General features: G+C 38.6%; 1 protein-coding gene and 1 pseudogene across 2 annotated transcripts in view; one reads left to right on the top strand and one right to left on the bottom strand.

Moving 5' to 3' along the window:
* LOC112140605 (gastrula zinc finger protein XlCGF57.1) overlaps positions 1 to 12476 on the bottom strand; it is a 24990-nt gene that overhangs the window by 7502 nt on the left and 5012 nt on the right. The window lies entirely within an intron of this gene.
* LOC112140607 lies at positions 226 to 10080 on the top strand (annotated as a pseudogene).

The raw sequence follows: 12476 nt of genomic DNA, 5'->3' as shown, positions 1-12476 counted from the left end.
TGTAAACAGAAAGGGTTCCCATCTAGTTATACGCTCTGCCGTAAACCGTGTCATACTGGCGCAAGACTTTAACCACGGCTGAGCGAACAGCAGCTCACTTCATCGCAGATCGAGTTTCCAGGTCGAAAGATTATCAAATTAACGCGTTTTCATCATCTTCTCCAACAGATTCACTTGAAACGTTACCAGGGTTCTCTAAACAATACTGACCCGCTGAAAACGTGGAACAAAGCAGTCGCAATGATCCCTGTTCATCTTCAGATTGCATCTAAGGTGCTCATGTCAACCATCCGTAAGAAACAAACCATCACACAATAATAGTTCCGTGTCATCTTCGTTCCTACTTTCTTCCAGCTCACATAATTCATTGTTCCTGCATTCTAAAAATATTATAAAATGTTATTTGTAAAACACATCAAGAAAAAAAGACGTTTATTTAAGTGGTCATCTTTAAAAAAAATATTCAGCTTATTTTAACTGAGTCAATGTCTGAATTTTATCTCCAAGTGCTTTAACGTTAAGAAGTATAATGTTTTCACCACTACACTTGTTAACTTTCCTTTCCCTTTCAGAAAGTAGCTTTTTATTTTTTATGCTTTTATCTAACTTTTGAGGGGCCGTGGTGCAGCGGGTTTGATTCCCACCTTGCCCGCCCATGCGTTGAAGTGTCCCTGGGCAAGACACCTAACCCTGAATTCCCTCTGGTGAAAGATTGGTGCCAGTGTTCGGCAGCGGAGCCACCACCATGAATGTGTGAATGGGTCTGTGACTGTGCAGCGCCTCAAAGCAGCTAGAAAGTGCTATACAAGTATACACCATTTATCTGATTCAAAATATCTTCTCCATTGACATTTGCTCAGCAATGAAAGACCAGTGACAAAAAAGAAAAAAGAAAAAAAAATACCCCACGGAAGACTGCACATGGGTATTTTACCCTTTGTAGTGTACTGAAGGTCATTAGATAGAACAAGTGTCAAACTCAATCGCACAGGGGGCCAAAATCCAAAACATACCTTAGGGCAGAAAAGGATAAACATTTATCTAAAACTAAATTTTTAAAACTCTGAAACCATAGCTTTTTAACACCATTATAAACTAGATATGTAGCATTAGCTGCAATAATACTAGTGTGAATGCTAAAAGCTGAATTTGGCCTCTGACGATGCTTGTGTTGATAGCTGAAGATGCTGAAAGTGATAGCTAGAAACTCTAAAGTTGATAGCTAAAATCACTGAAGCTGATAGCCAGCTAAAATTTTAGCTAAATGCCAAATTAGCTTAAAAAACAAACAACCACCGGTTAGCCAAAACAGCTATGTAGCAGAAACACAAGCTAAACTCCCAAAAAGCCTAAATCTAAGTAAATGGCAAAATAGCCCTGAAAGCTAGAAGAATGACAATTTTTAAAACTTTATAACCGTAACTTTTAAACATAAATATGAATAATAAAAAGGCAGGAATATTATTCAGGATATTTTCGAGCTGATGTCATTTCTCCATCAGAAATGCAAATAAATGGGAGAAAACTGTAAAGATGTTTGGAGAAGTTCTAAAATACAAAGAACATTTAGTGTGTTCTTTTACATACTGCCACAGTTACTTAGCCAGTGACGAATCTCTCTGGCAGTTTGTTTACTAGTAAACTATATTGAAACAGAAAGCTTTTTAATAGACCAATCAGAAGAAACCCAGTACAGCCCTCTGTATCCACACCAATTTTCAAATTTCACTCGTGTGCAGAAAGTTTCTACGCGAGCAGAGCTAGAGTCGACATACCAGCTCACACTATTGGAAGTAGACAGTCTTTTTCTGCTCGCGAAAGGTTTAAACACGAGCGTGTTGGAGTAGAAAGGGCTCGTGGTGGTCTGAATTGTCTGCGAGGAATGCGTGATACGTGCGTGGAGATGTCATATTTCTGTGTGGACTTTTGACATAGAATAAACGTCGTAAAGGACGTGCAACCACTACTAGGATTAAAAGCGTCTACAAGCATGAGAATGGTCAAGATGTGCAGAGAAGTCCATCACAGGGCTGCATGTTTGGGCAGAACGTGTCGGGTGACGACAGTGGAGGCTCGTTTGTATTTCCTGGTATGGACCCCATACTTTTCTTGTGTGTGTAAGCACGTCACTGAGTGGGGTTTATTGCATTGTTTTTTTGTTTTTTTTTAATTCATCTTCTTCTTCTTCTTCTGATTTTTTTCCTTTCAAGGTCACTGGGGTGCCTGATTTTGGTACTTTTTAAAAATATATATATTTTCTAATGAAAATAAATATTCAAACTGGAACTATGTCTTGGCCTATTGGGAAGAATCTGCGTGTCCTAGTCAGGACTGCCTTTGGGTTCCCCGGACCCTGGATACTGGGGTGGTGTTTGCCTTTTTTTAAAAAATTTTTTTTTGTCCTTCGATACCCCGATTTGCGAAACTTTTATAATTTATGTAAAACTGCTTTAAACAGCATTTGCCTGTCAACTTTGTCGTTCTAAACCCAAAAACCAGAAGTCACTTTGCTTTTGTGTAAAGGGTCTGACTGAAAACTTCTCTCTGCGTACGTCATTATATAGCACCTTCATATTAAAACAAGCAATGTTTGTTTTCAAAAATGAACTTTTTTAAATTGAATTAAAGGCAAAAATATTCATGTCCAGTCTTAATGTTCTGATTTTTTTATGGTCACTCATCCTTCTGTGATGAGCAAATAATGGATAAAATATTTTAAATTAGATGAAAAGCAACTTAGTAGCATTTTAATAATAATACATTTTATTTGTTAGACGCCTTTCAAGGGACTCAAGGTCACCTTACAGTAAAAAACATACAGATTTATACAATAGTAAAAGAGTATAAAAATGGAAAAACAATTAAAGAACAGTTAAAAGAGCAGCAAAACAGATAAATACAGCATGAAATGATGAATTGCAAATCAGGATTGTAGTAGCCATGAATCAAGCTATTGTTTATATATTAAGGTGAATGAATATTGTTTTTTTTTTATTATGGTCCTGTTTGCAGTCATATTGAGCAGGTAATCACCTGGAGGATCACATGTTTGTGGGCGGAGACATTTTTTTGTTATCATAACTCACCTGCTGATTTTGCACCTGTAAGCTAGAGGGGAGAGAGTGAGGGATGGACGGAGACGAGGATGTTTCGTAGATGGAAGTATGCAGACCTGGTGATGTTATTAACATGGGACACCCGGACTCTTAACCTGGGGGAGGGGGAAATTGAGGCGTTGTCAAATGGAATGGAAAAGTTACTTAGGTTGGATTTTGTGCCAATTAAAAGAAGCTCAGTTTATTGCTTAAGAAAATTGGAAGTGAACCAAGATTTTACCTCAAGAAGACAGTTGGTGAGAGCAGAAAATGGAAGCATAGAGTTAGGTTTTGAAGAGATGTAGAGCTGGGTGTCATCCGTGTAACAGTGAAAGTGTATTTTATGTTTGCGAAAAATATAACCTAGGGGGAGAAGATAAATAATAAACAATAGTGGTCCCAGGCCAGAGCCCTGGGGCACACCTGTTGAAACAGGAACAGTGGAGGAAGAAAAAGATTTTAATTGAATGAACGGAGCACGATCAGAAAGCTATGAACTGAACCAGTTGTGAGGTGTATTGACAAGGCCAATGGGAGTGAGTCGATCCAGGAGAATGGGGTGGGAGATGGTATCGAAGGCAGAACTGAGATCAAGCAGAAGAAGAATACATAATAAACCAGCATCAGCAGCAACGAGGAGATCATTTGTGATTTTTAACAGGGCTGTTTCAGTACTGTGAAGGGGCGAAAACCAGACTGAAATTGTTCGTATAAGTTATTGGAGGAAAGGTGAGAATGGACTTGAGCAGCCATAGTTTTTTTTGAGGATTTTGGAAATGAATGGGAGATTTGATATGGGACAGAAATTATTTAAGTTAGTTTGATCTAAGTCAGGTTTTTTTTAATTGGAGTTACAGCTGCTTAAATTGTGTTAAATCCCTCATGGAAAAAAATAACAAATGTGGTGAACACAAAATACCTGTTTTTGTTAAAGCACTTAGGGCTATAATTCAATCACCCTAAATAAACTTTATTCATTTTTAAATTACGACAACTTAGATTAAAACATTTTCTGGAAATTTACAAAGAACATTTTATATTTTGAGAAGCCAGAAGAAATGAATTATGTGAGCTGCAAGAACAGTAAGAAAGAAGCTCACACGGAACTATTATTGTGTAACGGTTTGTTTCTTACGGACGTTTTACCACAGAGCACATCAGATGCAATCTAAATACAAACGGATCGTCACGACAGCATTACTACTGTATGATCCACGTTTTCAGCAGGTCGGTATTCTTTAGAGAATCCTAATAATACTTGACGTGAAGCTGTTGGAGAATATGAAGAAAATGTGTTAATTTGTTAATCTTTCAACCTGGAAACTCGAACTGCGGCCATGAATACTCTTGTATTTTGATGTTGTCCTGTGCTGCGTTGTCTTAAAGTGGGTTGCTGTTTAGTGAACTCTTAATACGGACAGACGACAGGGACTCTGTTCTTTAGGTGTACGAGCTGTCACCGCTTTAATCTCCAACTCAATCACGGTTTACGTGACAACACCGCCCTCTGGTGGCTGGCTGTGGTATTACAACAGTTGATTAAACATAAATGTGCCTTCAAAATAAATGTACATTGGATATCCTTATGTGTGTAACATCAAAGTAAGGCACATTCAGATTGCAAATAACTTTACATCAAACAATGTACATTTCCTCCTGAGAGTATCACCTGGTTCTTCTCTTTGAGGAATGATGACAGCTGGCTCTCAACTGTGTCGTGTTTGCATATGCACAGTGCCACCAGGAGATAGAGAACTGGTAGTGGTCTTGCATGCTGGTCAAAGTGTAACTTTTGTTTATTTGATCGCATCTCTCACATTTTGTCTGGGATGTTTCTTAGAGTTGACTGTTTAAGCACATTGCTAGTACAGGGCAGTGTGCTGCGTAGGACTCTTCCCATCAACATTTGTGCAGGGGGCAAGTTTAATCCAATAACTGGGGTGTTTCTCAGGGATTACAGCACTAGATGTGGATCAGTCCCGGTCTGGATTGCTTTCTTCAGTGCATGTTTGACAGTCTTAATGGTTTGCTCTGCCATCCCGTTTGAAGAAGGAAAACCAGGACTGGAATAAGTGAGATTTGTAGAATCTCAGAACTGGAGCTTGAGTGAGCGCTGTCTTGAGTGTGCTTAACGCTGCCGTGTGGTGTGGCTGCCACTGCCACACTGTGTCCTTTTTCAGTAACTGCCTCAAAGGTGCAGTGAGCGATGCTTCATTTTGAATGTACTGTACGGATTTTCCTGCCAGTTTACTACGAACATCTTCATGTGTGGAGATGGAGTAGTTCTGGCGTTTCACTGCTTGATTCCGATCACAAGGGTCCAAACACATCCTCAGTGTTCCGTTCTTTTTCTGCGTCGCAACAGGACTGGGTGGTGGTGGGCTGATCGTCTGGGGTTGGGGGGGTTTTCGAGTGCAGGGCCTCGCGCTGGTTCTTGGTGTGGGGATGGTCGGGCGCTCTCCCCCTTTGTACATTCCATCATTGTCCACATCAGCGAAACATAAACACTCACCTGAGCACAGGTGTCAGCTCACCTTTGCACTAATAGTATTTAAGGCTTTATTTGTGTGGGTTTATATGATCAAGTGTGTGTGTGAACTGCAGTTGTATTGTGTACATTTTCTTCTTTTCCATCCAGTCCAACAGAAAAAAACCTACAAACATAATCAATATAAATAAAGTTTAGCATAAAATGCAAAATGTTTTTTTCACAAATATACACCTTTCATGTCAGAAGATCAACAACCCTGTTGTGACAGTAAAATCTATCTAACACAAGAAGCTCTCAGCGCTTATCTGTTTGTTCAGCTGTTGGACAGGACAAGTAAAAAAAAAATACAGATTAGTATCTCAGCAGCAATGCTCAGATCTTGTAATATTGTCACCCAAGTTCGAATCCCGCGGGGCAAAGGTGGGAGGAAACACCCCACCGCCACCATCCCGCTGTAAATACCATCAGAGATGAGCTTCTGTTGACTGCGTCTCTGACCATCGTTACCTGCAGCTTCTGATGAAGGTCTGCTGCAAGTGTGTTGATCTTGTGAAAGGATGGATGTTTAAAATTTGAACGTTTCAGAAAAATTAAAGTTTAAATTGTTATTCTTTTTAGTCTGGTCAGTTAGTTTTTATGTTCCACTTTACTCTTAAATAAACCATTTTTTTCTGTTGTTTCTGTCCCCAGATGTTCCACAGCAGTGTGTCTGGATGGAGGTTGAATGTCAGCTCAGAATCCAGGAGAAGAACTCCAGTCTGGACCAAGAAGAAGCAGAACCTTCACAGATCAAAGAGGAACAGGGAGAACCATGTGATTATCAGGAGGGAGAGCAGCTTGTTCAGAATCAGGAGACTGAGATGAAGGTGGAGTTTAAGTCTGAATGTGAAGAAACATCCAAAGTCTGTGAAGATCCCACGTTTGAGATGAAGGAGGAGACTGATCATGAGTCCAGCCTGGAGAACATTATTAGTGTTCATGTCATCAAGTTACATGAAATAGGTATGTAAACTCTATGGTTCTTTAAGAGAACAAACAATCAAACAAAAAACAGAATTCAATTTTAGTCAATTTCAAATCTGTCTTTTTCCACAGATGTTCCACAGCTGCGCGTCTGTAAAGAGGAGGAGAGGATCTCCAACCTGAAACAGGAGGAATCCGAGCCTCCACAGATCAAGGAGGAGCAGAAGGAGCTCTACATCAGTGAGGAAGGAGAACAGCTGGAACTGAAGCAGGAGAACCAGGATTTTATGATCACTGACACCAAAGCAGAACCAAGTGAGACCAAAGTTCTGGAAGTAAACAGTCCCATCAGAACCAGCAGTCACACTGAGAATGTAGACCACTCTCCCACATTAGAAAATCCCAGTCTTACAGACACGGAGGAAATCTTGATCAAATGTTGTGTTTGTGGGAAAACCTCCAGTGGTTTATACGGGAATCAGCCCCAAATGAAGCATCAGGATGTATTTGTGTCTGGTGTGACTCTAGGTCTTTGTGAACGCTGCAGAACCAGATTAGATCAAAAGGATTCTGGGACTGTCCAGGTGGAAACTATTTCAGATAAGTTACATTCCTGTGACACCCGTGGAAAGGATTTTGAAAGATTTAGTAATTTGAAAGCACACATGGAAGAACATCAATGTGATGAAGGCTCTAAGATTCATAAAGCAGAGAAGAAACTTTCATGTGAAATATGTAAAAAAACATTTAGGAACAATTTAACTTTGAAAGCACACGTGGAAAGTCACTCAGTTGAGCCACCTTTCACTTGTGATTTATGTGGAAAGGAATTCAAACAAAATGCTAATTTAAAGCTTCACATGAGGATTCACACAGGTGAGAGGCCATTTACTTGTGATTTATGTGGAAAAGGTTACACACGAAAGGATGGATTAAATTTTCACAAAAAGGTTCACAGAGGTGAAAAGCCTTTCAGGTGTGAAACATGTGGAAAAAGTTATGCCTTAAAAGTACATTTAGCTTGTCATATGAGATCTCACACAGGTGAAAAGCCTTTTAAATGTAAAACATGTGGGAAATGTTTCTCACAAACTTCCAATTTAGCTGTTCACATGAGAAGTCACACTGGGGAGAAGCCTTTTACGTGTGAAATATGTGGAAAAGCTTTCAGATACCTGGATAATGTAAATCTTCACATGAACGTTCATTCGGTTGAAAAGTCTTTCACCTGCGACACATGTGGAAAGGTTTTTAAAAGACTTAGTAGTTTAAGAAGGCACATGAAAAAGCACCAACGTGAAAATGGCTTCAACAAAAAAAGTTTGACAAAGCGCATAAAAACTCATAAAGCAGAGAGGCAACTTTCTTGTAAAATTTGTGAAAAAAAATTTAGCTACATCAGTACTTTAAGAGTGCACATGAAAAGTCACTCAACTGATCGGCCTTTTACCTGTGACTTATGTGGGAAAGCCTTCAAACGAAATCCAAATTTAAAACAACACATGAGGACTCACACAGGTGAGAAGCCGTTTATTTGTGATTTTTGTGGAAAAGGTTTCACACTAAAGTGCGGATTAGATGCTCACAAAAGAGTTCACACAGGTGAGAAGCCTTTCAATTGTGATACATGTGGAAAATGTTTCTCACATGCTTCTCATTTAGCTGTTCACATACGAACTCATACAGGAGAGAAGCCTTTTACTTGTGAAATATGTGGAAAAGGTTTCAGAACACAGAATCATGTAAACCGTCATTTCAGGACTCACACAGGTGAGAAGCCTTTTACTTGTGAAACATGTGGAAAGTGCTTCGCACAAAAGAGGTCATTAGATTCTCATGCAAGAATTCACACAGGTGACTAGCCTTTCATTTGTGAAATATGTGGAAAATGTTTCCCCCGCTCTTTCAATTTAACTGTTCATATGAGAATTCATACAGGAGAGAAGCCTTTTAATTGTAAAATATGTGACAATGGATTCAGACATACCCAAGCTATAAAAAGACACGAGTGTTTCCTTGTGACATGGGAAAGGGCTTCTCACTAAAGGAACATTTTGCTTGGCACATGAAGATTCACACAGGTGAGAAGCCTTTTAAATGTGACATATGTGGAAAATGTTTCAATCAAATGTTTAGCTCTTCATGTGAGATCTCACAGGTGAGAAGCCTTTCATATGTGCTACTTGTGGAACTGTTTTACAAAAGCAATACCATATTTTCTGCACAAAAAGGCTCACTGAGTTATAAATGGTCTATTTTCAAACTTTTGGCACATCAATCTATAAGGAGTATAAAGGACAGGAGTCTGAGACAAGTCTGTCAGCCAGTCAAACTATATTCTGTGTTCACAGTGACTCAAAGTTTTTGTAGCGCTGCACGTTGACATATTCACAATATCTATAATTCTAATCCTCGTTTGCAACATGTAAAAAAACAAAATGATAGCTCTAAAGCAAACGCTACTGTCAGGACGCTAACTTCCTGTCTTGTTAGTAAACTACAGTTTGACACTGCTATACATTAGCCACCTAAAGGCCCGGTCCCACTGGCTTTCACAGCCATATCACGGCTGGAGCACGGATAGAATTTCATCCCCGGGGTACTGACGCTGTTAGGAGCGAGCTGGTAGTGTTAGGGCGATATAGGGGCACAGAATCGACGCACATATTCGCTATACAAAATTTGTACGCTGTTACACGCGGAAATAATTTTTGAACTGCACAAAAATTGAGACCGCAGGTGACTGTGTGTGGTACAGCAGTACAGCAATGGCTGTGAAACGGTGATGCAACAGCAGTTTCAGTGTGAGATCGTACTGTAGAGCGGACACAGGCAATGCCCGCTTGGACGCCCAAATTCCGCGCTCGTGAACGGCTGCAGCACAGCCGTTTTCCCGGCCGCTCTGCGCTTGTATCGCCGCTTACATCGTCTTTTTAGCGGCTGATTTCGGGAGGACGCGTTTATACGCGAATAGGGAGTGCTCTGGCAGAGGAGTGGACTCCAGCGTCTGTATCACTGCAATTCTGCGAGTATGCATAAAGTGTGGCAGATTTTCCAACTTTTTTACCCGTGATACGGTCGTAAAATCCTGTGGGACCGGGCCTTTAGCATATTTACAAAACATTCAACCTTGTTTGCAACTTGTATGTAAGCAGATTGAAATTCTGCTGAGTACCTCTAAAAATGATTTTACATAGGAAGCAAACCAAGAATGCATCCATGTATAAGGTTCTCTGGATTATAAGATGCTGTCAGTTTTTGAAAAAGATGTAAGGTTTTTAAGTGGTCGTTACAGTGCAGTATTAGAATTCAAAACTGGAATTTTCTTATCTAGTATAAACTTGCTGAAAGCTTCCAAGATGGTTAACTTTCAAGATGTTAATAATAAGATTGGTTTGCTGCTCAGCTCTTTAATAAGAAGAACCAATGAGTTACACTTTTATAAATTAATATGTGATGTGTAATAATGTTAAATGAATTGACGTGAAACTGTTTTTCTGATGACAATTAATAAACTATCAATTTTCTTTACCTGATCTGTGATGTGTAGTGATGATTTTTGGATTAATGTGATCATTCTGATATCCGATCTGTATCATCTATTACGTGTTTACGTATTACGTACATTCATGTTATTTACTGAAAAAATAATATTTTGAGGATAATTGATAAGAATTCTATTTTGTAACTTAATAAATGATCAGAGCTGGATTATAACAACTAAGCAAAAATATCAAATGAAATAATTTATCTGGACTGGGATTATGTAAATGCACTTCTTCCCTTTCCTTTATCAAGCAATAAATCAAACTCTAGTTGACTTAAGTATTAATAACTGTATCTAATGAATCAAATCATCCCTGAGTGTGTTTGCATCTCTAAATATGATTTTGAGTAATTACACTGTTAAGAGGAAACCATCTTTTTCTTACATTTGTGTTGATTTTTCTTAAATTAATTTGTGTAGTATTTTTTATTGTCTACAATTAATGCTTAAAAAACCAAAATCGATTCAAATTAAGTTATCATTGAATTTACCGCTTGGTCTTGAGAATAATTAAAGATTCGAAAACCATTTTTTCTTCTCTTTCCTCAAAAACACAGGAGATGGGGATTTAGAAGCCTTCTGACAAAAAGTACAGTGATGTTGTATAAAGCTGAGAGCTTTATTTTGTTGGATCAATTCTAATGTTACAAAGAAGGCTTTTGTATCTTGGGTGAAAAACACACTTAATTATTTTTCTGTTTAAGCATTAACATTATTTTTTAAACGAATGTTAATTCCTATTATTTCTCTTAAGCTCTTGGGTGAAACATCATTGAAGGAGAAAATTGTTGGTTTCTGAAGGTAGTATTTTAACACCAATATTAAATCATTACACCTGGCGGATGGGAACCATCAGGAGTGGTAATGATCTGTAATATTGTAAATATTACAGAGAATGGCAAATGAATGACAATGAGTACATTGCAAAGTTATTTATTTAAAAAAAATGTATAGAGGACCAAAAAATATTGAATTTGAGAGCAGATTCAGCCCCGAGTTGAGCTCAGACTGGATGAAACCTCAGGATGGTTTGTTGACTGTCAGCCTGGGCAGTAAACCTCGCTAGTTTTGCCGGAGTCTGGGCAGTGGAGCTCGCTAGGCTGTCTACCGAGCGACTGGCGAGCGTAGCGGTCAGCACCATGGACTCTGTGACAAGCTGGCGACCTCTCTGGGGTGTATCTCACCTTCGTCCAACTGTAACGGGGTCAGACTCTGGCAACGCAGCCCTTCCAGGTTTAGAAAATGGAAAGAAGAATCCGAAACTCTTGACAATGTTAAAAAATAAATGGGAGGGGGAACCTGCTGTTAATATTTCAGATGAGCTCTGGTAATCTGCTCTTCACAAAATCCAATCATCTTCAATCTGTCAACGCCGTAAAGTTATTCAGTTTAAAATTGTCCTCCGCTTACACCTGTCAAAGGTAAAACGTCTGATATTGATGATTAATGTGATCGCTGTCACACAGAACAAGGCTCTCTATCACACATGTTTTGGAGCTGCACAAAATTAAATTAGTTTTGGAAATCAATCTTTAATCTTTTATCTACAGCTTGAAAAACCCACTTTTGAACCATCTGTGATTATGGTTATTTTTGGAGTAACTCCACCAGAAATATTTAAATTTATCAGGAAAAACTGTCATTGCATTTGCAACTCTCTTGGCCGGGTGGATCATTCTCATGGAATGGAAGGACAAACCTCCCCCTACATTTAAACACTATTGAATGACCTTCTGCAACATTTATCTCTAGAACAAATTGAATACTCAATTCAGGGTTCTAATCTCAGATTTTATAACACCTGGCAGAAACAAAGATTAACAGTATTGTTGCCCAGTAAACGTCTCTACTGTGCTCAGATTATTTATTTTTATCTATTTGCTTTTTCACCATAATTATTGATATTTCATTTAATTATCTATTTGTCTAAAAATTCTCTGCCATAAATTTTCATAGTGACGTTTGTGTTTTCTGTGCGGCTCAATGACAAACCATTAAGTGTATAATTGTGAACTTGATATTTCTTTTTTATTTATTTATTCTATTTTTAACTGTTTGATAGAATTTATTTTCTTTGTTGTAATATCTAGTGCAGTTATAATGGGGGAGGTGTTCTCATTTATTATACGTTAAAAACAATATATAAAAAGAAAGATCAGGATGAAAATCCTCGCATTGAGCCATCAAATTTAATTAATTTTTCTACACTTTGATCGAGTCACTGAAAACATCACCTGACCAAAGCTGACTCCCTGATTGACCGCTTCCAACGCCCAAATCACGCCGCAAGACCTCAGATCACATCTTTACATTAATGTAATGACTTAATTAGCAGCCAATGATGCTCATATGCTGATGAGTCCATGGGCATGACACTAAA

The sequence above is a fragment of the Oryzias melastigma genome, linkage group LG17 (genome assembly GCF_002922805.2).
Source record: "Oryzias melastigma strain HK-1 linkage group LG17, ASM292280v2, whole genome shotgun sequence".
Classification (NCBI taxonomy): domain Eukaryota; kingdom Metazoa; phylum Chordata; class Actinopteri; order Beloniformes; family Adrianichthyidae; genus Oryzias; species Oryzias melastigma.
This window is presented reverse-complemented; position numbering and strand designations above follow the sequence as displayed.